The 15,447-nt window shown below is 46.9% G+C and overlaps 77 non-coding genes and 6 pseudogenes across 77 annotated transcripts; all 83 read left to right on the forward strand.

Annotated features, from left to right (window-relative positions):
- Positions 1 to 29: 29 nt before the first annotated feature.
- LOC125565384 lies at positions 30 to 148 on the forward strand. The gene has a single exon (XR_007310397.1). It is a non-coding gene; the product is annotated as a 5S ribosomal RNA (ribosomal RNA).
- A 67-nt stretch (positions 149 to 215) lies between these two features.
- On the forward strand, positions 216 to 334 carry LOC125566371. The gene has a single exon (XR_007311378.1). It is a non-coding gene; the product is annotated as a 5S ribosomal RNA (ribosomal RNA).
- Positions 335 to 401: 67 nt separating this feature from the next.
- LOC125566404 lies at positions 402 to 520 on the forward strand. Its single transcript, XR_007311411.1, has one exon. It is a non-coding gene; the product is annotated as a 5S ribosomal RNA (ribosomal RNA).
- Positions 521 to 587: 67 nt separating this feature from the next.
- Positions 588 to 706, forward strand: LOC125564485. Its single transcript, XR_007309503.1, has one exon. It is a non-coding gene; the product is annotated as a 5S ribosomal RNA (ribosomal RNA).
- A 67-nt stretch (positions 707 to 773) lies between these two features.
- LOC125564122 lies at positions 774 to 892 on the forward strand. Its single transcript, XR_007309141.1, has one exon. It is a non-coding gene; the product is annotated as a 5S ribosomal RNA (ribosomal RNA).
- A 67-nt stretch (positions 893 to 959) lies between these two features.
- On the forward strand, positions 960 to 1,077 carry LOC125565737. Its single transcript, XR_007310748.1, has one exon. It is a non-coding gene; the product is annotated as a 5S ribosomal RNA (ribosomal RNA).
- Positions 1,078 to 1,144: 67 nt separating this feature from the next.
- Positions 1,145 to 1,263, forward strand: LOC125564255. Its single transcript, XR_007309275.1, has one exon. It is a non-coding gene; the product is annotated as a 5S ribosomal RNA (ribosomal RNA).
- A 67-nt stretch (positions 1,264 to 1,330) lies between these two features.
- On the forward strand, positions 1,331 to 1,449 carry LOC125565179. Its single transcript, XR_007310195.1, has one exon. It is a non-coding gene; the product is annotated as a 5S ribosomal RNA (ribosomal RNA).
- Positions 1,450 to 1,516: 67 nt separating this feature from the next.
- Positions 1,517 to 1,635, forward strand: LOC125564290. The gene has a single exon (XR_007309310.1). It is a non-coding gene; the product is annotated as a 5S ribosomal RNA (ribosomal RNA).
- Positions 1,636 to 1,702: 67 nt separating this feature from the next.
- Positions 1,703 to 1,821, forward strand: LOC125564564. The gene has a single exon (XR_007309583.1). It is a non-coding gene; the product is annotated as a 5S ribosomal RNA (ribosomal RNA).
- A 67-nt stretch (positions 1,822 to 1,888) lies between these two features.
- Positions 1,889 to 2,007, forward strand: LOC125567228. The gene has a single exon (XR_007311752.1). It is a non-coding gene; the product is annotated as a 5S ribosomal RNA (ribosomal RNA).
- Positions 2,008 to 2,074: 67 nt separating this feature from the next.
- On the forward strand, positions 2,075 to 2,193 carry LOC125565291. The gene has a single exon (XR_007310306.1). It is a non-coding gene; the product is annotated as a 5S ribosomal RNA (ribosomal RNA).
- A 67-nt stretch (positions 2,194 to 2,260) lies between these two features.
- Positions 2,261 to 2,379, forward strand: LOC125564292. Its single transcript, XR_007309312.1, has one exon. It is a non-coding gene; the product is annotated as a 5S ribosomal RNA (ribosomal RNA).
- A 67-nt stretch (positions 2,380 to 2,446) lies between these two features.
- Positions 2,447 to 2,565, forward strand: LOC125565630. The gene has a single exon (XR_007310641.1). It is a non-coding gene; the product is annotated as a 5S ribosomal RNA (ribosomal RNA).
- A 67-nt stretch (positions 2,566 to 2,632) lies between these two features.
- Positions 2,633 to 2,751, forward strand: LOC125567229. Its single transcript, XR_007311753.1, has one exon. It is a non-coding gene; the product is annotated as a 5S ribosomal RNA (ribosomal RNA).
- A 67-nt stretch (positions 2,752 to 2,818) lies between these two features.
- On the forward strand, positions 2,819 to 2,937 carry LOC125567230. The gene has a single exon (XR_007311754.1). It is a non-coding gene; the product is annotated as a 5S ribosomal RNA (ribosomal RNA).
- A 67-nt stretch (positions 2,938 to 3,004) lies between these two features.
- On the forward strand, positions 3,005 to 3,123 carry LOC125566152. The gene has a single exon (XR_007311159.1). It is a non-coding gene; the product is annotated as a 5S ribosomal RNA (ribosomal RNA).
- A 67-nt stretch (positions 3,124 to 3,190) lies between these two features.
- On the forward strand, positions 3,191 to 3,319 carry LOC125566559 (annotated as a pseudogene).
- A 67-nt stretch (positions 3,320 to 3,386) lies between these two features.
- LOC125566372 lies at positions 3,387 to 3,505 on the forward strand. Its single transcript, XR_007311379.1, has one exon. It is a non-coding gene; the product is annotated as a 5S ribosomal RNA (ribosomal RNA).
- Positions 3,506 to 3,572: 67 nt separating this feature from the next.
- On the forward strand, positions 3,573 to 3,691 carry LOC125565964. The gene has a single exon (XR_007310972.1). It is a non-coding gene; the product is annotated as a 5S ribosomal RNA (ribosomal RNA).
- A 67-nt stretch (positions 3,692 to 3,758) lies between these two features.
- On the forward strand, positions 3,759 to 3,877 carry LOC125564486. The gene has a single exon (XR_007309504.1). It is a non-coding gene; the product is annotated as a 5S ribosomal RNA (ribosomal RNA).
- A 67-nt stretch (positions 3,878 to 3,944) lies between these two features.
- LOC125565867 lies at positions 3,945 to 4,063 on the forward strand. The gene has a single exon (XR_007310876.1). It is a non-coding gene; the product is annotated as a 5S ribosomal RNA (ribosomal RNA).
- A 67-nt stretch (positions 4,064 to 4,130) lies between these two features.
- LOC125563631 lies at positions 4,131 to 4,249 on the forward strand. Its single transcript, XR_007308650.1, has one exon. It is a non-coding gene; the product is annotated as a 5S ribosomal RNA (ribosomal RNA).
- Positions 4,250 to 4,316: 67 nt separating this feature from the next.
- On the forward strand, positions 4,317 to 4,435 carry LOC125564844. The gene has a single exon (XR_007309862.1). It is a non-coding gene; the product is annotated as a 5S ribosomal RNA (ribosomal RNA).
- A 67-nt stretch (positions 4,436 to 4,502) lies between these two features.
- Positions 4,503 to 4,621, forward strand: LOC125566886 (annotated as a pseudogene).
- Positions 4,622 to 4,688: 67 nt separating this feature from the next.
- LOC125566406 lies at positions 4,689 to 4,807 on the forward strand. Its single transcript, XR_007311413.1, has one exon. It is a non-coding gene; the product is annotated as a 5S ribosomal RNA (ribosomal RNA).
- Positions 4,808 to 4,874: 67 nt separating this feature from the next.
- Positions 4,875 to 4,993, forward strand: LOC125564487. The gene has a single exon (XR_007309505.1). It is a non-coding gene; the product is annotated as a 5S ribosomal RNA (ribosomal RNA).
- Positions 4,994 to 5,060: 67 nt separating this feature from the next.
- Positions 5,061 to 5,179, forward strand: LOC125564124. The gene has a single exon (XR_007309143.1). It is a non-coding gene; the product is annotated as a 5S ribosomal RNA (ribosomal RNA).
- Positions 5,180 to 5,246: 67 nt separating this feature from the next.
- Positions 5,247 to 5,364, forward strand: LOC125565738. The gene has a single exon (XR_007310749.1). It is a non-coding gene; the product is annotated as a 5S ribosomal RNA (ribosomal RNA).
- Positions 5,365 to 5,431: 67 nt separating this feature from the next.
- LOC125565246 lies at positions 5,432 to 5,550 on the forward strand. The gene has a single exon (XR_007310261.1). It is a non-coding gene; the product is annotated as a 5S ribosomal RNA (ribosomal RNA).
- A 67-nt stretch (positions 5,551 to 5,617) lies between these two features.
- LOC125565631 lies at positions 5,618 to 5,736 on the forward strand. The gene has a single exon (XR_007310642.1). It is a non-coding gene; the product is annotated as a 5S ribosomal RNA (ribosomal RNA).
- Positions 5,737 to 5,803: 67 nt separating this feature from the next.
- LOC125567231 lies at positions 5,804 to 5,922 on the forward strand. Its single transcript, XR_007311755.1, has one exon. It is a non-coding gene; the product is annotated as a 5S ribosomal RNA (ribosomal RNA).
- Positions 5,923 to 5,989: 67 nt separating this feature from the next.
- On the forward strand, positions 5,990 to 6,108 carry LOC125564144. The gene has a single exon (XR_007309164.1). It is a non-coding gene; the product is annotated as a 5S ribosomal RNA (ribosomal RNA).
- A 67-nt stretch (positions 6,109 to 6,175) lies between these two features.
- On the forward strand, positions 6,176 to 6,294 carry LOC125564293. The gene has a single exon (XR_007309313.1). It is a non-coding gene; the product is annotated as a 5S ribosomal RNA (ribosomal RNA).
- A 67-nt stretch (positions 6,295 to 6,361) lies between these two features.
- On the forward strand, positions 6,362 to 6,480 carry LOC125565632. Its single transcript, XR_007310643.1, has one exon. It is a non-coding gene; the product is annotated as a 5S ribosomal RNA (ribosomal RNA).
- Positions 6,481 to 6,547: 67 nt separating this feature from the next.
- LOC125567232 lies at positions 6,548 to 6,666 on the forward strand. Its single transcript, XR_007311756.1, has one exon. It is a non-coding gene; the product is annotated as a 5S ribosomal RNA (ribosomal RNA).
- Positions 6,667 to 6,733: 67 nt separating this feature from the next.
- On the forward strand, positions 6,734 to 6,852 carry LOC125567233. Its single transcript, XR_007311757.1, has one exon. It is a non-coding gene; the product is annotated as a 5S ribosomal RNA (ribosomal RNA).
- Positions 6,853 to 6,919: 67 nt separating this feature from the next.
- Positions 6,920 to 7,038, forward strand: LOC125566153. Its single transcript, XR_007311160.1, has one exon. It is a non-coding gene; the product is annotated as a 5S ribosomal RNA (ribosomal RNA).
- Positions 7,039 to 7,105: 67 nt separating this feature from the next.
- On the forward strand, positions 7,106 to 7,234 carry LOC125566912 (annotated as a pseudogene).
- Positions 7,235 to 7,301: 67 nt separating this feature from the next.
- On the forward strand, positions 7,302 to 7,420 carry LOC125564488. Its single transcript, XR_007309506.1, has one exon. It is a non-coding gene; the product is annotated as a 5S ribosomal RNA (ribosomal RNA).
- Positions 7,421 to 7,487: 67 nt separating this feature from the next.
- LOC125565869 lies at positions 7,488 to 7,606 on the forward strand. Its single transcript, XR_007310878.1, has one exon. It is a non-coding gene; the product is annotated as a 5S ribosomal RNA (ribosomal RNA).
- A 67-nt stretch (positions 7,607 to 7,673) lies between these two features.
- LOC125563633 lies at positions 7,674 to 7,792 on the forward strand. The gene has a single exon (XR_007308652.1). It is a non-coding gene; the product is annotated as a 5S ribosomal RNA (ribosomal RNA).
- A 67-nt stretch (positions 7,793 to 7,859) lies between these two features.
- On the forward strand, positions 7,860 to 7,978 carry LOC125566460. Its single transcript, XR_007311469.1, has one exon. It is a non-coding gene; the product is annotated as a 5S ribosomal RNA (ribosomal RNA).
- Positions 7,979 to 8,045: 67 nt separating this feature from the next.
- LOC125566373 lies at positions 8,046 to 8,164 on the forward strand. Its single transcript, XR_007311380.1, has one exon. It is a non-coding gene; the product is annotated as a 5S ribosomal RNA (ribosomal RNA).
- Positions 8,165 to 8,231: 67 nt separating this feature from the next.
- Positions 8,232 to 8,350, forward strand: LOC125564845. Its single transcript, XR_007309863.1, has one exon. It is a non-coding gene; the product is annotated as a 5S ribosomal RNA (ribosomal RNA).
- Positions 8,351 to 8,417: 67 nt separating this feature from the next.
- On the forward strand, positions 8,418 to 8,536 carry LOC125566573 (annotated as a pseudogene).
- A 67-nt stretch (positions 8,537 to 8,603) lies between these two features.
- On the forward strand, positions 8,604 to 8,722 carry LOC125566582 (annotated as a pseudogene).
- A 67-nt stretch (positions 8,723 to 8,789) lies between these two features.
- On the forward strand, positions 8,790 to 8,908 carry LOC125564872. The gene has a single exon (XR_007309890.1). It is a non-coding gene; the product is annotated as a 5S ribosomal RNA (ribosomal RNA).
- Positions 8,909 to 8,975: 67 nt separating this feature from the next.
- On the forward strand, positions 8,976 to 9,094 carry LOC125564839. Its single transcript, XR_007309857.1, has one exon. It is a non-coding gene; the product is annotated as a 5S ribosomal RNA (ribosomal RNA).
- Positions 9,095 to 9,161: 67 nt separating this feature from the next.
- LOC125565740 lies at positions 9,162 to 9,279 on the forward strand. Its single transcript, XR_007310751.1, has one exon. It is a non-coding gene; the product is annotated as a 5S ribosomal RNA (ribosomal RNA).
- Positions 9,280 to 9,346: 67 nt separating this feature from the next.
- Positions 9,347 to 9,465, forward strand: LOC125564257. The gene has a single exon (XR_007309277.1). It is a non-coding gene; the product is annotated as a 5S ribosomal RNA (ribosomal RNA).
- Positions 9,466 to 9,532: 67 nt separating this feature from the next.
- On the forward strand, positions 9,533 to 9,651 carry LOC125565402. Its single transcript, XR_007310415.1, has one exon. It is a non-coding gene; the product is annotated as a 5S ribosomal RNA (ribosomal RNA).
- A 67-nt stretch (positions 9,652 to 9,718) lies between these two features.
- On the forward strand, positions 9,719 to 9,837 carry LOC125564295. The gene has a single exon (XR_007309314.1). It is a non-coding gene; the product is annotated as a 5S ribosomal RNA (ribosomal RNA).
- A 67-nt stretch (positions 9,838 to 9,904) lies between these two features.
- Positions 9,905 to 10,023, forward strand: LOC125565633. Its single transcript, XR_007310644.1, has one exon. It is a non-coding gene; the product is annotated as a 5S ribosomal RNA (ribosomal RNA).
- Positions 10,024 to 10,090: 67 nt separating this feature from the next.
- LOC125567234 lies at positions 10,091 to 10,209 on the forward strand. The gene has a single exon (XR_007311758.1). It is a non-coding gene; the product is annotated as a 5S ribosomal RNA (ribosomal RNA).
- A 67-nt stretch (positions 10,210 to 10,276) lies between these two features.
- Positions 10,277 to 10,395, forward strand: LOC125566068. The gene has a single exon (XR_007311075.1). It is a non-coding gene; the product is annotated as a 5S ribosomal RNA (ribosomal RNA).
- Positions 10,396 to 10,462: 67 nt separating this feature from the next.
- Positions 10,463 to 10,581, forward strand: LOC125564161. Its single transcript, XR_007309181.1, has one exon. It is a non-coding gene; the product is annotated as a 5S ribosomal RNA (ribosomal RNA).
- A 67-nt stretch (positions 10,582 to 10,648) lies between these two features.
- On the forward strand, positions 10,649 to 10,767 carry LOC125563929. The gene has a single exon (XR_007308948.1). It is a non-coding gene; the product is annotated as a 5S ribosomal RNA (ribosomal RNA).
- Positions 10,768 to 10,834: 67 nt separating this feature from the next.
- Positions 10,835 to 10,953, forward strand: LOC125566445. Its single transcript, XR_007311454.1, has one exon. It is a non-coding gene; the product is annotated as a 5S ribosomal RNA (ribosomal RNA).
- Positions 10,954 to 11,020: 67 nt separating this feature from the next.
- Positions 11,021 to 11,139, forward strand: LOC125565210. The gene has a single exon (XR_007310225.1). It is a non-coding gene; the product is annotated as a 5S ribosomal RNA (ribosomal RNA).
- Positions 11,140 to 11,206: 67 nt separating this feature from the next.
- On the forward strand, positions 11,207 to 11,324 carry LOC125565904. The gene has a single exon (XR_007310913.1). It is a non-coding gene; the product is annotated as a 5S ribosomal RNA (ribosomal RNA).
- Positions 11,325 to 11,391: 67 nt separating this feature from the next.
- Positions 11,392 to 11,510, forward strand: LOC125564125. The gene has a single exon (XR_007309144.1). It is a non-coding gene; the product is annotated as a 5S ribosomal RNA (ribosomal RNA).
- Positions 11,511 to 11,577: 67 nt separating this feature from the next.
- LOC125563634 lies at positions 11,578 to 11,696 on the forward strand. Its single transcript, XR_007308653.1, has one exon. It is a non-coding gene; the product is annotated as a 5S ribosomal RNA (ribosomal RNA).
- A 67-nt stretch (positions 11,697 to 11,763) lies between these two features.
- Positions 11,764 to 11,882, forward strand: LOC125564911. Its single transcript, XR_007309929.1, has one exon. It is a non-coding gene; the product is annotated as a 5S ribosomal RNA (ribosomal RNA).
- A 67-nt stretch (positions 11,883 to 11,949) lies between these two features.
- On the forward strand, positions 11,950 to 12,068 carry LOC125565514. Its single transcript, XR_007310528.1, has one exon. It is a non-coding gene; the product is annotated as a 5S ribosomal RNA (ribosomal RNA).
- A 67-nt stretch (positions 12,069 to 12,135) lies between these two features.
- Positions 12,136 to 12,254, forward strand: LOC125564296. The gene has a single exon (XR_007309315.1). It is a non-coding gene; the product is annotated as a 5S ribosomal RNA (ribosomal RNA).
- A 67-nt stretch (positions 12,255 to 12,321) lies between these two features.
- LOC125563676 lies at positions 12,322 to 12,440 on the forward strand. The gene has a single exon (XR_007308696.1). It is a non-coding gene; the product is annotated as a 5S ribosomal RNA (ribosomal RNA).
- A 67-nt stretch (positions 12,441 to 12,507) lies between these two features.
- On the forward strand, positions 12,508 to 12,626 carry LOC125567235. The gene has a single exon (XR_007311759.1). It is a non-coding gene; the product is annotated as a 5S ribosomal RNA (ribosomal RNA).
- Positions 12,627 to 12,693: 67 nt separating this feature from the next.
- On the forward strand, positions 12,694 to 12,812 carry LOC125565635. Its single transcript, XR_007310646.1, has one exon. It is a non-coding gene; the product is annotated as a 5S ribosomal RNA (ribosomal RNA).
- A 67-nt stretch (positions 12,813 to 12,879) lies between these two features.
- LOC125565238 lies at positions 12,880 to 12,998 on the forward strand. The gene has a single exon (XR_007310253.1). It is a non-coding gene; the product is annotated as a 5S ribosomal RNA (ribosomal RNA).
- A 67-nt stretch (positions 12,999 to 13,065) lies between these two features.
- Positions 13,066 to 13,184, forward strand: LOC125563757. The gene has a single exon (XR_007308777.1). It is a non-coding gene; the product is annotated as a 5S ribosomal RNA (ribosomal RNA).
- Positions 13,185 to 13,251: 67 nt separating this feature from the next.
- On the forward strand, positions 13,252 to 13,370 carry LOC125564656. Its single transcript, XR_007309675.1, has one exon. It is a non-coding gene; the product is annotated as a 5S ribosomal RNA (ribosomal RNA).
- Positions 13,371 to 13,437: 67 nt separating this feature from the next.
- Positions 13,438 to 13,556, forward strand: LOC125566446. The gene has a single exon (XR_007311455.1). It is a non-coding gene; the product is annotated as a 5S ribosomal RNA (ribosomal RNA).
- Positions 13,557 to 13,623: 67 nt separating this feature from the next.
- Positions 13,624 to 13,742, forward strand: LOC125565211. Its single transcript, XR_007310226.1, has one exon. It is a non-coding gene; the product is annotated as a 5S ribosomal RNA (ribosomal RNA).
- Positions 13,743 to 13,809: 67 nt separating this feature from the next.
- On the forward strand, positions 13,810 to 13,927 carry LOC125565905. Its single transcript, XR_007310914.1, has one exon. It is a non-coding gene; the product is annotated as a 5S ribosomal RNA (ribosomal RNA).
- Positions 13,928 to 13,994: 67 nt separating this feature from the next.
- LOC125565212 lies at positions 13,995 to 14,113 on the forward strand. The gene has a single exon (XR_007310227.1). It is a non-coding gene; the product is annotated as a 5S ribosomal RNA (ribosomal RNA).
- A 67-nt stretch (positions 14,114 to 14,180) lies between these two features.
- LOC125565906 lies at positions 14,181 to 14,298 on the forward strand. The gene has a single exon (XR_007310915.1). It is a non-coding gene; the product is annotated as a 5S ribosomal RNA (ribosomal RNA).
- Positions 14,299 to 14,365: 67 nt separating this feature from the next.
- Positions 14,366 to 14,484, forward strand: LOC125566887 (annotated as a pseudogene).
- Positions 14,485 to 14,551: 67 nt separating this feature from the next.
- Positions 14,552 to 14,670, forward strand: LOC125566407. The gene has a single exon (XR_007311414.1). It is a non-coding gene; the product is annotated as a 5S ribosomal RNA (ribosomal RNA).
- Positions 14,671 to 14,737: 67 nt separating this feature from the next.
- LOC125565379 lies at positions 14,738 to 14,856 on the forward strand. Its single transcript, XR_007310392.1, has one exon. It is a non-coding gene; the product is annotated as a 5S ribosomal RNA (ribosomal RNA).
- Positions 14,857 to 14,923: 67 nt separating this feature from the next.
- Positions 14,924 to 15,042, forward strand: LOC125564126. Its single transcript, XR_007309145.1, has one exon. It is a non-coding gene; the product is annotated as a 5S ribosomal RNA (ribosomal RNA).
- A 67-nt stretch (positions 15,043 to 15,109) lies between these two features.
- On the forward strand, positions 15,110 to 15,227 carry LOC125565741. Its single transcript, XR_007310752.1, has one exon. It is a non-coding gene; the product is annotated as a 5S ribosomal RNA (ribosomal RNA).
- Positions 15,228 to 15,294: 67 nt separating this feature from the next.
- On the forward strand, positions 15,295 to 15,413 carry LOC125564998. Its single transcript, XR_007310016.1, has one exon. It is a non-coding gene; the product is annotated as a 5S ribosomal RNA (ribosomal RNA).
- Positions 15,414 to 15,447: the final 34 nt, after the last annotated feature.

Raw genomic sequence — 15,447 nt, forward strand, 5'->3', positions numbered from 1 at the left:
ATAATAGATAGATCTTAAACAGTTCTGTCGTCTACGGCCATACCACTGAGAAAGCACCGGTTCTCGTCCGATCACCGAAGTTAAGCTCAGTAGGACGCGGTAAGTACTTGGATGGGTAACCGCTTCGGAATACCGTGTGCTGTAGGCATTTCCGTTTTGTTACCGAAGTACTCACAGGACTGTTATATAATATATATTTCTTACACAGTTCTGTCGTCTACGGCCATACCACTGAGAAAGCACCGGTTCTCGTCCGATTACCGTAGTTAAGCTCATTAGGGCACGGTTAGTACTTGGACGGGTGACCGCCTGGAAATACCGTGTGCTGTAGGCATTTCCTTTTTGTTAACGAAGTACTCACAGGACTGTTATATAAAATCTATTTCTTACACAGTTCTGTCGTCGACGGCCATACCACTGAGAAAGCACCTGTTCTCGTCCGATCACCGTAGTTAAGCTCAGTAGGGCACGGTTAGTACTTGGACGGGTGACCGCCTGGGAATACCGTGTGCTGTACGCATTTCCTTTTTCTTATCGATGTACTCACAGGACTGTTATATAATAGATAGACCTTACACAGTTCTATCGTCTACGGCCATACCACTGAGAAAGCACCGGTTCTCGTCCGATCACCGAAGTTAAGCTCAGTAGGGCGCGGTAAGTACTTGGATGGGTGACCGCTTCGGAATACCGTGTGCTGTAGGCATTTCCTTTTTGTTACCGAAGTACTCACAGGACTGTTATATCAAATCTATTTCTTACACAGTTCTGTCGTCTACGGCCATACCACTGAGAAAGCACCGGTTCTCGTCCGATCACCGTAGTTAAGCTCAGTAGGGCACGGTTAGTACTTGGACGGGTGACCGCCTGGGAATACCGTGTGCTGTAGGCATTTCCTTTTTTTTATCGAGGTACTCACAGGACTGTTATATAATAGATAGATCTTAAACAGTTCTATCGTCTACGGCCATACCACTGAGAAAGCACCGGTTCTCGTCCGATCACCAAAGTTAAGCTCAGTAGGGCGCGGTTAGTACTTGGATGGTGACCGCCTGGGAATACCGTGTGCTGTAGGCATTTACTTTTTGTTTTCGAAGTACTAACAGGACTGTTATATAATAGATAGATCTTACACAGTTCTATCGTCTACGGCCATACCACTGAGAAAGCACCGGTTCTCGTCCAATCACCGAAGTTAAGCTCAGTAGGGCGCGGTTAGTACTTGGATGGGTGACCGCCTGGGAATACCGTGTGCTGTAGGCATTTCCTTTTTGTCATCGAAGTACTCACAGGACTGTTATATAATATATATTTCTTACACAGTTCTGTCGTCTACGGCCATACCACTGAGAAAGCACCGGTTCTCGTCCGATCACCGAAGTTAAGCTCAGTAGGGCACGGTTAGTACTTGGATGGGTGACCGCCTGGGAATACCGTGTGCTGTAGGCATTTCCTTTTTGTCATCGAGGTACTCACAGGACTGTTATATAATAGATAGATTTTAAACAGTTCTATCGTCTACGGCCATACCACTGAGAAAGCACCGGTTCTCGTCCGATCACCGAATTTAAGCTCAGTAGGGCGCGGTTAGTACTTGGATGGGTGACCGCCTGGGAATACCGTGTGCTGTAGGCATTTCCTTTTTTTCATCGAAGTAGTCACAGGACTGTTATATAATAGATAGATCTTACACAGTTCTATCGTCTACGGCCATACCACTTAGAAAGCACCGGTTCTCGTCCGATCACCGAAGTTAAGCTCAGTAGGGCGCGGTAAGTACTTGGATGGGTGACCGCCTGGGAATACCGTGTGCTGTAGGCATTTCCTTTTTGTCATCGAAGTACTCACAGGACTGTTATATAATATATATTTCTTACACAGTTCTGTCGTCTACGGCCATACCACTGAGAAAGCACCGGTTCTCGTCCGATCACCGAAGTTAAGCTCAGTAGGGCGCGGTTAGTACTTGGATGGGTGACCGCCTGGGAATACCGTGTGCTGTAGGCATTTCCTTTTTGTCATCGAAGTACTCACGGGACTGTTATATAATATATATTTCTTACACAGTTCTGTCGTCTACGGCCATACCACTGAGAAAGCACCGGTTCTCGTCCGATCACCGAAGTTAAGCTCAGTAGGGCACGGTTAGTACTTGGATGGGTGACCGCCTGGGAATACCGTGTGCTGTAGGCATTTCCTTTTTGTCATCGAGGTACTCACAGGACTGTTATATAATAGATAGATTTTAAACAGTTCTATCGTCTACGGCCATACCACTGAGAAAGCACCGGTTCTCGTCCGATCACCGAATTTAAGCTCAGTAGGGCGCGGTTAGTACTTGGATGGGTGACCGCCTGGGAATACCGTGTGCTGTAGGCATTTCCTTTTTGTCATCGAAGTACTCACAGGACTGTTATATAATAGATAGATCTTACACAGTTCTATCGTCTACGGCCATACCACTTAGAAAGCACCGGTTCTCGTCCGATCACCGAAGTTAAGCTCAGTAGGGCGCGGTAAGTACTTGGATGGGTGACCGCTTCGGAATACCGTGTGCTGTAGGCATTTCCTTTTTGTCATCGAAGTACTCACAGGACTGTTATATAATATATATTTCTTACACAGTTCTGTCGTCTACGGCCATACCACTGAGAAAGCACCGGTTCTCGTCCGATCACCGAAGTTAAGCTCAGTAGGGCGCGGTTAGTACTTGGATGGGTGACCGCCTGGGAATACCGTGTGCTGTAGGCATTTCCTTTTTGTCATCGAAGTACTCACGGGACTGTTATATAATATATATTTCTTACACAGTTCTGTCGTCTACGGCCATACCACTGAGAAAGCACCGGTTCTCGTCCGATCACCGAAGTTAAGCTCAGTAGGGCGCGGTTAGTACTTGGATGGGTGACCGCCTGGGAATACCGTGTGCTGTAGGCATTTCCTTTTTGTCATCGAAGTACTCACAGGACTGTTATATAATAGATAGATCTTACACAGTTCTATCGTCTACGGCCATACCACTTAGAAAGCACCGGTTCTCGTCCGATCACCGAAGTTAAGCTCAGTAGGGCGCGGTAAGTCCTTGGATGGGTGACCGCTTCGGAATACCGTGTGCTGTAGGCATTTCCTTTTTGTTACCAAAGTACTCACAGGACTGTTATATAAAATCTATTTCTTACACAGTTCTGTCGTCTACGGCCATACCACTGAGAAAGCACCGGTTCTCGTCCGATCACCGTAGTTAAGCTCAGTAGGGCACGGTTAAAACACGTTAGTACTTGGATGGGTGACCGCCTGGGAATACCGTGTGCTGTAGGCATTTCCTTTTTGTTATCGTGGTACTCACAGGACTGTTATATAATAGATAGATCTTACACAGTTCTGTCGTCTACGGCCATACCACTGAGAAAGCACCGGTTCTCGTCCGATTACCGTAGTTAAGCTCATTAGGGCACGGTTAGTACTTGGACGGGTGACCGCCTGGAAATACCGTGTGCTGTAGGCATTTCCTTTTTGTTAACGAAGTACTCACAGGACTGTTATATAAAATCTATTTCTTACACAGTTCTGTCGTCTACGGCCATACCACTGAAAAAGCACCGGTTCTCGTCCGATCACCGTAGTTAAGCTCAGTAGGGCACGGTTAGTACTTGGACGGGTGACCGCCTGGGAATACCGTGTGCTGTACGCATTTCCTTTTTCTTATCGATGTACTCACAGGACTGTTATATAATAGATAGACCTTACACAGTTCTATCGTCTACGGCCATACCACTGAGAAAGCACCGGTTCTCGTCCGATCACCGAAGTTAAGCTCAGTAGGGCGCGGTAAGTACTTGGATGGGTGACCGCTTCGGAATACCGTGTGCTGTAGGCATTTCCTTTTTGTTACCGAAGTACTCACAGGACTGTTATATCAAATCTATTTCTTACACAGTTCTGTCGTCTACGGCCATACCACTGAGAAAGCACCGGTTCTCGTCCGATCACCGTACTTAAACTCAGTAGGGCACGGTTAGTACTTGGACGGGTGACCGCCTGGGAATACCGTGTGCTGTAGGCATTTCCTTTTTGTTATCGAGGTACTTACAGGACTGTTATATAATAGATAGATCTTAAACAGTTCTATCGTCTACGGCCATACCACTGAGAAAGCACCGGTTCTCGTCCGATCACCAAAGTTAAGCTCAGTAGGGCGCGGTTAGTACTTGGATGGGTGACCACCTGGGAATACCGTGTGCTGTAGGCATTTCCTTTTTGTTAACGAAGTACTCACAGGACTGTTATATAATAGATAGATCTTAAACAGTTCTGTCGTCTACGGCCATACCACTGAGAAAGCACCGGTTCTCGTCCGATCACCGAAGTTAAGCTCAGTAGGGCGCGGTAAGTACTTGGATGGGTAACCGCTTCGGAATACCGTGTGCTGTAGGCATTTCCGTTTTGTTACCGAAGTACTCACAGGACTGTTATATAATATATATTTCTTACACAGTTCTGTCGTCTACGGCCATACCACTGAGAAAGCACCGGTTCTCGTCCGATTACCGTAGTTAAGCTCATTAGGGCACGGTTAGTACTTGGACGGGTGACCGCCTGGATATACCGTGTGCTGAAGGCATTTCCTTTTTGTTAACGAAGTACTCACAGGACTGTTATATAAAATCTATTTCTTACACAGTTCTGTCGTCGACGGCCATACCACTGAGAAAGCACCTGTTCTCGTCCGATCACCGTAGTTAAGCTCAGTAGGGCACGGTTAGTACTTGGACGGGTGACCGCCTGGGAATACCGTGTGCTGTACGCATTTCCTTTTTCTTATCGATGTACTCACAGGACTGTTATATAATAGATAGACCTTACACAGTTCTATCGTCTACGGCCATACCACTGAGAAAGCACCGGTTCTCGTCCGATCACCGAAGTTAAGCTCAGTAGGGCGCGGTAAGTACTTGGATGGGTGACCGCTTCGGAATACCGTGTGCTGTAGGCATTTCCTTTTTGTTACCGAAGTACTCACAGGACTGTTATATCAAATCTATTTCTTACACAGTTCTGTCGTCTACGGCCATACCACTGAGAAAGCACCGGTTCTCGTCCGATCACCGTAGTTAAGCTCAGTAGGGCACGGTTAGTACTTGGACGGGTGACCGCCTGGGAATACCGTGTGCTGTAGGCATTTCCTTTTTGTTATCGAGGTACTCACAGGACTGTTATATAATAGATAGATCTTAAACAGTTCTATCGTCTACGGCCATACCACTGAGAAAGCACCGGTTCTCGTCCGATCACCAAAGTTAAGCTCAGTAGGGCGCGGTTAGTACTTGGATGGTGACCGCCTGGGAATACCGTGTGCTGTAGGCATTTCCTTTTTGTCATCGAGGTACTCACAGGACTGTTATATAATAGATAGATTTTAAACAGTTCTATCGTCTACGGCCATACCACTGAGAAAGCACCGGTTCTCGTCCGATCACCGAATTTAAGCTCAGTAGGGCGCGGTTAGTACTTGGATGGGTGACCGCCTGGGAATACCGTGTGCTGTAGGAATTTCCTTTTTGTCATCGAAGTACTCACAGGACTGTTATATAATAGATAGATCTTACACAGTTCTATCGTCTACGGCCATACCACTTAGAAAGCACCGGTTCTCGTCCGATCACCGAAGTTAAGCTCAGTAGGGCGCGGTAAGTACTTGGATGGGTGACCGCTTCGGAATACCGTGTGCTGTAGGCATTTCCTTTTTGTCATCGAAGTACTCACAGGACTGTTATATAATATATATTTCTTACACAGTTCTGTCGTCTACGGCCATACCACTGAGAAAGCACCGGTTCTCGTCCGATCACCGAAGTTAAGCTCAGTAGGGCGCGGTTAGTACTTGGATGGGTGACCGCCTGGGAATACCGTGTGCTGTAGGCATTTCCTTTTTGTCATCGAAGTACTCACGGGACTGTTATATAATATATATTTCTTACACAGTTCTGTCGTCTACGGCCATACCACTGAGAAAGCATCGGTTCTCGTCCGATCACCGAAGTTAAGCTCAGTAGGGCACGGTTAGTACTTGAATGGGTGACCGCCTGGGAATACCGTGTGCTGTAGGCATTTCCTTTTTGTCATCGAGGTACTCACAGGACTGTTATATAATAGATAGATTTTAAACAGTTCTATCGTCTACGGCCATACCACTGAGAAAGCACCGGTTCTCGTCCGATCACCGAATTTAAGCTCAGTAGGGCGCGGTTAGTACTTGGATGGGTGACCGCCTGGGAATACCGTGTGCTGTAGGCATTTCCTTTTTGTCATCGAAGTACTCACAGGACTGTTATATAATAGATAGATCTTACACAGTTCTATCGTCTACGGCCATACCACTTAGAAAGCACCGGTTCTCGTCCGATCACCGAAGTTAAGCTCAGTAGGGCGCGGTAAGTACTTGGATGGGTGACCGCTTCGGAATACCGTGTGCTGTAGGCATTTCCTTTTTGTCATCGAAGTACTCACAGGACTGTTATATAATATATATTTCTTACACAGTTTTGTCGTCTACGGCCATACCACTGAGAAAGCACCGGTTCTCGTCCGATCACCGAAGTTAAGCTCAGTAGGGCGCGGTTAGTACTTGGATGGGTGACCGCCTGGGAATACCGTGTGCTGTAGGCATTTCCTTTTTGTCATCGAAGTACTCACGGGACTGTTATATAATATATATTTCTTACACAGTTCTGTCGTCTACGGCCATACCACTGAGAAAGCACCGGTTCTCGTCCGATCACCGAAGTTAAGCTCAGTAGGGCGCGGTTAGTACTTGGATGGGTGACCGCCTGGGAATACCGTGTGCTGTAGGCATTTCCTTTTTGTCATCGAAGTACTCACAGGACTGTTATATAATAGATAGATCTTACACAGTTCTATCGTCTACGGCCATACCACTTAGAAAGCACCGGTTCTCGTCCGATCACCGAAGTTAAGCTCAGTAGGGCGCGGTAAGTCCTTGGATGGGTGACCGCTTCGGAATACCGTGTGCTGTAGGCATTTCCTTTTTGTTACCAAAGTACTTACAGGACTGTTATATAAAATCTATTTCTTACACAGTTCTGTCGTCTACGGCCATACCACTGAGAAAGCACCGGTTCTCGTCCGATCACCGTAGTTAAGCTCAGTAGGGCACGGTTAAAACACGTTAGTACTTGGATGGGTGACCGCCTTGGAATACCGTGTGCTGTACGCATTTCCTTTTTCTTATCGATGTACTCACAGGACTGTTATATAATAGATAGACCTTACACAGTTCTATCGTCTACGGCCATACCACTGAGAAAGCACCGGTTCTCGTCCGATCACCGAAGTTAAGCTCAGTAGGGCGCGGTAAGTACTTGGATGGGTGACCGCTTCGGAATACCGTGTGCTGTAGGCATTTCCTTTTTGTTACCGAAGTACTCACAGGACTGTTATATCAAATCTATTTCTTACACAGTTCTGTCGTCTACGGCCATACCACTGAGAAAGCACCGGTTCTCGTCCGATCACCGTACTTAAACTCAGTAGGGCACGGTTAGTACTTGGACGGGTGACCGCCTGGGAATACCGTGTGCTGTAGGCATTTCCTTTTTGTTATCGAGGTACTTACAGGACTGTTATATAATAGATAGATCTTAAACAGTTCTATCGTCTACGGCCATACCACTGAGAAAGCACCGGTTCTCGTCCGATCACCAAAGTTAAGCTCAGTAGGGCGCGGTTAGTACTTGGATGGGTGACCACCTGGGAATACCGTGTGCTGTAGGCATTTACTTTTTGTCATCGAAGTACTCACAGGACTGTTATATAATAGATAGATCTTACACAGTTCTATCGTCTACGGCCATACCTCTTAGAAAGCACCGGTTCTCGTCCGATCACCAAAGTTAAGCTCAGTAGGGCGCGGTAAGTACTTGGATGGGTGACCGCTTCGAAATACCGTGTGCTGTAGGCATTTCCTTTTTGTTACCGAAGTACTCACAGGACTGTTATATAAAATCTATTTCTTACACAGTTCTGTCGTCTACGGCCATACCACTGAGAAAGCACCGGTTCTCGTCCGATTACCGTAGTTAAGCTCATTAGGGCACGGTTAGTACTTGGACGGGTGACCGCCTGGAAATACCGTGTGCTGTAGGCATTTCCTTTTTGTTAACGAAGTACTCACAGGACTGTTATATAATAGATAGATCTTAAACAGTTCTGTCGTCTACGGCCATACCACTGAGAAAGCACCGGTTCTCGTCCGATCACCGAAGTTAAGCTCAGTAGGGCGCGGTAAGTACTTGGATGGGTAACCGCTTCGGAATACCGTGTGCTGTAGGCATTTCCGTTTTGTTACCGAAGTACTCACAGGACTGTTATATAATATATATTTCTTACACAGTTCTGTCGTCTACGGCCATACCACTGAGAAAGCACCGGTTCTCGTCCGATTACCGTAGTTAATCTCATTAGGGCACGGTTAGTACTTGGACGGGTGACCGCCTGGAAATACCGTGTGCTGTAGGCATTTCCTTTTTGTTAACGAAGTACTCACAGGACTGTTATATAAAATCTATTTCTTACACAGTTCTGTCGTCGACGGCCATACCACTGAGAAAGCACCTGTTCTCGTCCGATCACCGTAGTTAAGCTCAGTAGGGCACGGTTAGTACTTGGACGGGTGATCGCCTGGGAATACCGTGTGCTGTACGCATTTCCTTTTTCTTATCGATGTACTCACAGGACTGTTATATAATAGATAGACCTTACACAGTTCTATCGTCTACGGCCATACCACTGAGAAACCACCGGTTCTCGTCCGATCACCGAAGTTAAGCTCAGTAGGGCGCGGTAAGTACTTGGATGGGTGACCGCTTCGGAATACCGTGTGCTGTAGGCATTTCCTTTTTGTTACCGAAGTACTCACAGGACTGTTATATCAAATCTATTTCTTACACAGCTCTGTCGTCTACGGCCATACCACTGAGAAAGCACCGGTTCTCGTCCGATCACCGTAGTTAAGCTCAGTAGGGCACGGTTAGTACTTGGACGGGTGACCGCCTTGGAATACCGTGTGCTGTAGGCATTTCCTTTTTGTTATCGAGGTACTCATAGGACTGTTATATAATAGATAGATTTTAAACAGTTCTATCGTCTACGGCCATACCACTGAGAAAGCACCGGTTCTCGTCCGATCACCAAAGTTAAGCTCAGTAGGGCGCGGTTAGTACTTGGATGGTGACCGCCTGGGAATACCGTGTGCTGTAGGCATTTACTTTGTGTTTTCGAAGTACTAACAGGACTGTTATATAATAGATAGATCTTACACAGTTCTATCGTCTACGGCCATACCACTGAGAAAGCACCGGTTCTCGTCCAATCACCGAAGTTAAGCTCAGTAGGGCGCGGTTAGTACTTGGATGGGTGACCGCCTGGGAATACCGTGTGCTGTAGGCATTTCCTTTTTGTCATCGAAGTACTCACGGGACTGTTATATAATATATATTTCTTACACAGTTCTGTCGTCTACGGCCATACCACTGAGAAAGCACCGGTTCTCGTCCGATCACCGAAGTTAAGCTCAGTAGGGCACGGTTAGTACTTGGATGGGTGACCGCCTGGGAATACCGTGTGCTGTAGGCATTTCCTTTTTGTCATCGAGGTACTCACAGGACTGTTATATAATAGATAGATTTTAAACAGTTCTATCGTCTACGGCCATACCACTGAGAAAGCACCGGTTCTCGTCCGATCACCGAATTTAAGCTCAGTAGGGCGCGGTTAGTACTTGGATGGGTGACCGCCTGGGAATACCGTGTGCTGTAGGCATTTCCTTTTTGTCATCGAAGTACTCACAGGACTGTTATATAATAGATAGATCTTACACAGTTCTATCGTCTACGGCCATACCACTTAGAAAGCACCGGTTCTCGTCCGATCACCGAAGTTAAGCTCAGTAGGGCGCGGTAAGTACTTGGATGGGTGACCGCTTCGGAATACCGTGTGCTGTAGGCATTTCCTTTTTGTCATCGAAGTACTCACAGGACTGTTATATAATATATATTTCTTACACAGTTCTGTCGTCTACGGCCATACCACTGAGAAAGCACCGGTTCTCGTCCGATCACCGAAGTTAAGCTCAGTAGGGCGCGGTTAGTACTTGGATGGGTGACCGCCTGGGAATACCGTGTGCTGTAGGCATTTCCTTTTTGTCATCGAAGTACTCACAGGACTGTTATATAATAGATAGATCTTACACAGTTCTATCGTCTACGGCCATACCACTTAGAAAGCACCGGTTCTCGCCCGATCACCGAAGTTAAGCTCAGTAGGGCGCGGTAAGTACTTGGATGGGTGACCGCTTCGGAATACCGTGTGCTGTAGGCATTTCCTTTTTGTTACCAAAGTACTCACAGGACTGTTATATAAAATCTATTTCTTACACAGTTCTGTCGTCTACGGCCATACCACTGAGAAAGCACCGGTTCTCGTCCGATCACCGTAGTTAAGCTCAGTAGGGCACGGTTAGTAGTTGGATGGGTGACCGCCTGGGAATACCGTGTGCTGTAGGCATTTCCTTTTTGTTATCGTGGTACTCACAGGACTGTTATATAATAGATAGATCTTAAACAGTTCTGTCGTCTACGGCCATACCACTGAGAAAGCACCGGTTCTCGTCCGATCACCGAAGTTAAGCTCAGTAGGACGCGGTAAGTACTTGGATGGGTGACCGCCTGGGAATACCGTGTGCTGTAGGCATTTCCTTTTTGTTACCGAAGTACTCACAGGACTGTTATATAAAATCTATTTCTTACACAGTTCTGTCGTCTACGGCCATACCACTGAGAAAGCACCGGTTCTCGTCCGATTACCGTAGTTAAGCTCATTAGGGCGCGGTTAGTACTTGGACGGGTGACCGCCTGGAAATACCGTGTGCTGTAGGCATTTCCTTTTTGTTAACGAAGTACTCACAGGACTGTTACATAAAATCTATTTCTTACACAGTTCTGTCGTCTACGGCCATACCACTGAGAAAGCACCGGTTCTCGTCCGATCACCGTAGTTAAGCTCAGTAGGGCACGGTTAGTACTTGGACGGGTGACCGCCTGGGAATACCGTGTGCTGTACGCATTTCCTTTTTTTTATCGATGTACTCACAGGACTGTTATATAATAGATAGACCTTACACAGTTCTATCGTCTACGGCCATACCACTGAGAAACACCGGTTCTCGTCCGATCACCGAAGTTAAGCTCAGTAGGGCGCGGTAAGTACTTGGATGGGTGACCGCTTCGGAATACCGTGTGCTGTAGGCATTTCCTTTTTGTTACCGAAGTACTCACAGGACTGTTATATCAAATCTATTTCTTACAAAGTTCTGTCGTCTACGGCCATACCACTGAGAAAGCACCGGTTCTCGTCCGATCACCGTAGTTAAGCTCAGTAGGGCACGGTTAGTACTTGGACGGGTGACCGCCTGGGAATACCGTGTGCTGTAGGCATTTCCTTTTTGTTATCGAGGTACTCACAGGACTGTTATATAATAGATAGATCTTAAACAGTTCTATCGTCTACGGCCATACCACTGAGAAAGCACCGGTTCTCGTCCGATCACCAAAGTTAAGCTCAGTAGGGCGCGGTTAGTACTTGGATGGGTGACCACCTGGGAATACCGTGTGCTGTAGGCATTTAGTTTTTGTTTTCGAAGTACTAACAGGACTGTTATATAATAGATAGATCTTACACAGTTCTATCTTCTACGGCCATACCACTGAGAAAGCACCGGTTCTCGTCCAATCACCGAAGTTAAGCTCAGTAGGGCGCGGTTAGTACTTGGATGGGTGACCGCCTGGGAATACCGTGTGCTGTAGGCATTTCCTTTTTGTCATCGAAGTACTCACAGGACTGTTATATAATATATATTTCTTACACAGTTCTGTCGTCTACGGCCATACCACTGAGAAAGCACCGGTTCTCGTCCGATCACCGAAGTTAAGCTCAGTAGGGCACGGTTAGTACTTGGATGGGTGACCGCCTGGGAATACCGTGTGCTGTAGGCATTTCCTTTTTGTCATCGAGGTACTCACAGGACTGTTATATAATAGATAGATGTTAAACAGTTCTATCGTCTACGGCCATACCACTGAGAAAGCACCGGTTCTCGTCCGATCACCGAATTTAAGCTCAGTAGGGCGCGGTTAGTACTTGGATGGGTGACCGCCTGGGAATACCGTGTGCTGTAGGCATTTCCTTTTTGTCATCGAAGTACTCACAGGACTGTTATATAATAGATAGATCTTACACAGTTCTATCGTCTACGGCCGTACCACTGAGAAAGCACCGGTTCTCGTCCGATCACCGAAGTTAAGCTCAGTAGGGCGCGGTTAGTACTTGGATGGGTGACCGCCTGGGAATACCGTGTGCTGTAGGCATTTCCTTTTTGTCATCGAAGTACTCACGGGACTGTTATATAATATATATTTCTTACACAGTTCTGTCGTCTACGGCCATACCACTGAGAAAGCACCGGTTCTCGTCCGATCACCGAAGTTAAGCTCAGTAGGGCGCGGTTAGTACTTGGATGGGTGACCGCCTGGGAATACCGTGTGCTGTAGGCATTTCCTTTTTGTCATCGAAGTACTCACAGGACTGTTATATAATAGATAGATCTTACACAGTTCTATCGTCTACGGCCATACCACTTAGAAAGCACCGGTTCTCGTCCGATCACCGAAGTTAAGCTCAGTAGGGCGCGGTAAGTACTTGGATGGGTGACCGCTTCGGAATACCGTGTGCTGTAGGCATTTCCTTTTTGTTACCAAAGTACTCACAGGACTGTTATATAATAGATAGATCTTAAACAGTTCTGTCGTCTACGACCATACCACTGAGAAAGCACCGGTTCTCGTCCGATCACCGAATTTAAGCTCAGTAGGGCGCGGTTAGTACTTGGATGGGTGACCGCCTGGGAATACCGTGTGCTGTAGGCATTTCCTTTTTGTCATCGAAGTACTCACAGGACTGTTATATAATAGATAGATCTTACACAGTTCTATCGTCTACGGCCATACCACTGAGAAAGCACCGGTTCTCGTCCGATCACCGTAGTTAAGCTCAGTAGGGCACGGTTAGTACTTGGATGGGTGACCGACTGGGAATACCGTGTGCTGTAGGCATTTCCTTTTTGTTATCGTGGTACTCACAGGACTGTTATATAATAGATAGATCTTAAACAGTTCTGTCGTCTACGGCCATACCACTGAGAAAGCACCGGTTCTCGTCCGATCACCGAAGTTAAGCTCAGTAGAGCGCGGTAAGTACTTGGATGGGTGACCGCCTGGGAATACCGTGTGCTGTAGGCATTTCCTTTTTGTCATCGAAGTACTCACAGGACTGTTATATAATAGATAGATCTTACACAGTTCTGTCGTCTACGGCCATACCACTGAGAAAGCACCGGTTCTCGTCCGATTACCGTAGTTAAGCTCATTAGGGCGCGGTTAGTACTTGGACGGGTGACCGCCTGGAAATACCGTGTGCTGTAGGCATTTCCTTTTTGTTAACGAAGTACCCACAGGACTGTTATATAAAATCTATTTCTTACACAGTTCTGTCGTCTACGGCCATACCACTGAGAAAGCACCGGTTCTCGTCCGATCACCGTAGTTAAGCTCAGTAGGGCACGGTTAGTACTTGGACGGGTGACCGCCTGGGAATACCGTGTGCTGTACGCATTTCCTTTTTTTTATCGATGTACTCACAGGACTGTTATATAATAGATAGACCTTACACAGTTCTATCGTCTACGGCCATACCACTGAGAAACACCGGTTCTCGTCCGATCACCGAAGTTAAGCTCAGTAGGGCGCGGTAAGTACTTGGATGGGTGACCGCTTCGGAATACCGTGTGCTGTAGGCATTTCCTTTTTGTTACCGAAGTACTCACAGGACTGTTATATCAAATCTATTTCTTACAAAGTTCTGTCGTCTACGGCCATACCACTGAGAAAGCACCGGTTCTCGTCCGATCACCGTAGTTAAGCTCAGTAGGGCACGGTTAGTACTTGGACGGGTGACCGCCTGGGAATACCGTGTGCTGTACGCATTTCCTTTTTTTTATCGATGTACTCACAGGACTGTTATATAATAGATAGACCTTACACAGTTCTATCGTCTACGGCCATACCACTGAGAAACACCGGTTCTCGTCCGATCACCGAAGTTAAGCTCAGTAGGGCGCGGTAAGTACTTGGATGGGTGACCGCTTCGGAATACCGTGTGCTGTAGGCATTTCCGTTTTGTTACCGAAGTACTCACAGGACTGTTATATAATATATATTTCTTACACAGTTCTGTCGTCTACGGCCATACCACTGAGAAAGCACCGGTTCTCGTCCGATTACCGTAGTTAAGCTCATTAGGGCACGGTTAGTACTTGGACGGGTGACCGCCTGGATATACCGTGTGCTGAAGGCATTTCCTTTTTGTTAACGAAGTACTCACAGGACTGTTATATAAAATCTATTTCTTACACAGTTCTGTCGTCGACGGCCATACCACTGAGAAAGCACCTGTTCTCGTCCGATCACCGTAGTTAAGCTCAGTAGGGCACGGTTAGTACTTGGACGGGTGACCGCCTGGGAATACCGTGTGCTGTACGCATTTCCTTTTTCTTATCGATGTACTCACAGGACTGTTATATAATAGATAGACCTTACACAGTTCTATCGTCTACGGCCATACCACTGAGAAAGCAACGGTTCTCGTCCGATCACCGAAGTTAAGCTCAGTAGGGCGCGGTAAGTACTTGGATGGGTGACCGCTTCGGAATACCGTGTGCTGTAGGCATTTCCTTTTTGTTACCGAAGTACTCACAGGACTGTTATATCAAATCTATTTCTTACACAGTTCTGTCGTCTACGGCCATACCACTGAGAAAGCACCGGTTCTCGTCCGATCACCGTAGTTAAGCTCAGTAGGGCACGGTTAGTACTTGGACGGGTGACCGCCTGGGAATACCGTGTGCTGTAGGCATTTCCTTTTTGTTATCGAGGTACTCACAGGACTGTTATATAATAGATAGATCTTAAACAGTTCTATCGTCTACGGCCATACCACTGAGAAAGCACCGGTTCTCGTCCGATCACCAAAGTTAAGCTCAGTAGGGCGCGGTTAGTACTTGGATGGTGACCGCCTGGGAATACCGTGTGCTGTAGGCATTTACTTTTTGTTTTCGAAGTACTAACAGGACTGTTATATAATAGATAGATCTTACACAGTTCTATCGTCTACGGCCATACCACTGAGAAAGCACCGGTTCTCGTCCAATCACCAAAGTTAAGCTCAGTAGGGCGCGGTTAGTACTTGGATGGGTGACCGCCTGGGAATACCGTGTGCTGTAGGCATTTCCTTTTTGTCATCGAAGTACTCACAGGACTG

Source organism: Nematostella vectensis, chromosome 5 (assembly GCF_932526225.1).
Source record: "Nematostella vectensis chromosome 5, jaNemVect1.1, whole genome shotgun sequence".
Taxonomy (NCBI): Eukaryota; Metazoa; Cnidaria; class Anthozoa; order Actiniaria; family Edwardsiidae; genus Nematostella; species Nematostella vectensis.